Source organism: Palaemon carinicauda, chromosome 4 (assembly GCF_036898095.1).
Source record: "Palaemon carinicauda isolate YSFRI2023 chromosome 4, ASM3689809v2, whole genome shotgun sequence".
Taxonomy (NCBI): Eukaryota; Metazoa; Arthropoda; class Malacostraca; order Decapoda; family Palaemonidae; genus Palaemon; species Palaemon carinicauda.
Genome location: NC_090728.1, coordinates 84,945,219 through 84,948,742, shown reverse-complemented (window position 1 = coordinate 84,948,742; position 3,524 = coordinate 84,945,219).

The window sequence follows — 3,524 nt, the reverse complement described above, 5'->3', positions numbered from 1 at the left end:
AGGATCGGTTTTCTTGTGCATGGCTAATGAGCCCTTTTTCTCAACCCTTCTTATCTGGATTTTGATAATATACAGGTTGTCCCTCGTTTAATTGTGTCATGTCTCTTGCAGTGTTATCATAATATTTCTTTATGGATTCTCTCCGAGTTTCCCCTTTTTTGAGAAACTAGATTATCACTGTTCATAATTTCGGGAATTATCGACCGTAATTTACGTCCGAAAATCATCTGAGCTGGACTTAGGTTAGTCTTGACGTGGTGTATTTCTCAACTCTAGTAACGCCAAATATTGATCTTTTCCATTTGCATGTGTCTTCTTCATCATATTTTTTACTATTTAACTGTCGCTTCAGCCTTCCCATTTCCTTGAGGATGTCCCGGAGATGACACCATATGCTCTATACCCCACTCTTTAACAAAAACTTTAAACTGAAACGAGCTGAATTGTGGTCCTCCATCGGACAATAATTGGGTAGGAATACCGTATCTAGCACACATCTTCTTGATGATCGCTATCACATTATTTGAAGTTGTTGACGTTAAAAACTCTACTTCAGTGAATGAGGAATGATAATCAACAATAACTAAATAATTTCTGCCATTAATCTCAAACAAATCTAATCCAATTTTATTCCAGGGTCTGCCTCCGTCATCAACATCCTTCTGGTTTTGAGGTTTATACTGCTGGCAAATGTCACATGAATTGACCATTTGCTTTATTTCTTTCGACATCCCTGGCCAGAATATTGCATCTCTTGCTCGTCGCATCATGCTATCGTAACCAAGATGAGCAGCATGAAGTTTTGTTTTAATTGAATTTCGCAGTTTACTAGGAATCAGTATACGAGTTCCCTTTAGAATAATGCCATCTTGGTAACTCATGGAATCTCTAAAATCGAAGAGAGCCTTTAATACTTCCTGGATTTTGTCTTTGTGATCAGGCCATCCTTCCTTGACTACAAACAATAATGCTTGCAGATCTTCGTCGTTTGTGGTGGCGTCTGTAACTTCCTTTAAAATTGAATTGGGGTAATTTTCAGTGAATCTATCATCCTTACTAGCGTGTCTCTATTTTCCTCTTCGGAGCAGGCCCTGCTAAGGGTATCGGCTAACAATAAGCTTTTTCCGCTTTTGTACTGATATTTGACGTCGTACCGGTTCAGCCTCATCATTAAAACTTGTAAACGCATTGGAGCTTGACTTAATGGCTTTTCGAGAATTGAGGCAAGAGGCTTATGGTCATTATGAACAATAACACTTCGCCCAAAAGTATACTGGTCAAATCACTCTAAACCAAAAACACAGCAAGAACTTCCTTTTCAATCTGAGTCCAGTTATGTTTGTTTCCAGCTAAGGTCCTTGATGCGTATTCTATTGGACGTCCTTCCTGCATAATGACTGCACCAGTACCATCCTTGCTGCTGTCAACCTGTAATACAAGCTCCTTACTTTGATCAAAATAAGCTAGAACTGGTGCACAGGGGACCTTTTCTTTGATAACTGAGAAAGCGCGAGTGCACTCATCATTCCACTGAAACTTTGTATTCTTTCTTGTCAGTTCTCGGATAGGTCCTAAATCATCAGCCAGATTGGGTAAAAAACTTGATAGATATTGCACCATTCCCCAAAATCTCTGAATTCCTGAAATATCTGTAGGGACAGGCATCTTTTTAATGGCCTTTACCTTATTTTCATCAACCGTCACACCGGATGATGTTAAACGATGCCCCATGAACGCAATTTCTTTTTTTCTATAAACAGATTTCTCTTCGTTTAGTTTGATTTTGTTTCTTGACAGCGACTCTGTAGTGACTGAAGATTTTGTTCGTGATCACGCATTGCGTCGTGTTCCTCATTTCCAGAATCAACGACCACAATATCATCAGCTACACAGTATACACCCCGAAACCCCTCAATGCTTCATTTAATCTTCGCTGAAACATTTCACTGCTCACCTTCAGCCAAAAGGGTAGACGAGCCCATCGATGTCTACCAAAGGGGGTAATCATTATTGTCAGCTTGCTGGATTCTTCATCCAGTCTTATATGCCAAAATCCCTCTTGAGCATCCAGTTTTCTAAATATCTTGGCATGTTTTAGACTTGGCAGTATATCCTCCAAAATTGGTAATTAGCAATATTCCCTTTTAAGAGCTTTGTTGAGTGGCTGAGGATCGATACATATTCTTAACTTTCCATTTGTTTTTTGAACGACTGCCATTTGACTAACGTCACTAACCCATTCAGTTGGTTCAGTCTCCGGAATCAAAACTCCTCTTTTCACAAGAGAGTGTAACTTTCTGAACCTTTGATTTCAATGCAATAGGTAAACGTTGGAACGGTAGTATTCTTGCTGATAATGTAGAGTCTATATTAAGTTTAACCTCTCCAAGGTCACCAAGGTCACTCATCTCATGGTCTATATCAATTTTTGATACAAAAGCTTTACCATTGACAAACACAAATCCCATCTCTTGACATGTCTTTGACCCAAGTAAACACATTAGGTCATTTGAAACCACAATGAAGGTTACACTTCTAATTTCATCATTTTTGGGGTTCTTCACAGTCAATGTCGTCTCGCTAATGGGTGAAAGCTTGGATTTATTCCACATGGCAAATTTCACAGACGTTGGTCGCACTTGATCCCTTTTGACATACCTTTGACATATTGCATCCCATCCAAATGAAATCTAACCTCGGTATCGTTTAGAATTAGTAATGCAGTTAATCTATCTGAATTTTTCATTGCAACTGGTGCCATCCACATGTAATGGTCGTAGCCTTCGTCTGCCTCTTCGTTCTTCTCTTTTAGAATTTTAACTGTTTTCTTACACACAACCTTGAAATGGTTTCTGCCTTTACATGCTTCATAGACTCTTCTCCTTGCTAGGCATTTTGATTTTTCGAATTCATGTTTATACCCACAAAATCGACACCACGACATACCTGTCCATATTTTTTGAGTCCGTAAAATCTTTATTAAAGGAACCATCTGTAGTTTTGGTTCTCCAATTGTTCACCCTATTAACATTCTCAGAACCAACTTTGCACATCTCTTTAGCACAATTAACTGTTGCTTCATAAGCCAAACATATCTCACCAGCTTTTTCTAAATTGAAGTTTCTTTCTCGAAGTAGCAGCTCCTGTAGTTTCCCTGTCACTGAAAACACAATTTCATCCCTTATCATTCGCTCTTTTTTTGAAAATTACATTTATCGGCCTGAACCTTGAGTCCTATAAAAAATAAATTAAATGGCTGTTTGTATGCAATTTTCCAAAACCTGAAGGACTGTAACACTTCACTGGTACGAGGACAACAATACTCTTCTAATCTCCTAATTACATCATCAGGATTATCTTTCTGCTCCTCTGTTTCAAAATTAAACTGGTCAAATATTTCTACCATTTGTGGTCCTGTGCAATGGAGAATAATAGCAACCCTTGTTTTCTTGGGTTTAGAAATAGCTCCGCTTGCTGTCAGGTAGATGTCCACTTGTCTCCTCCATTTTTTGAAAGCATAAGCA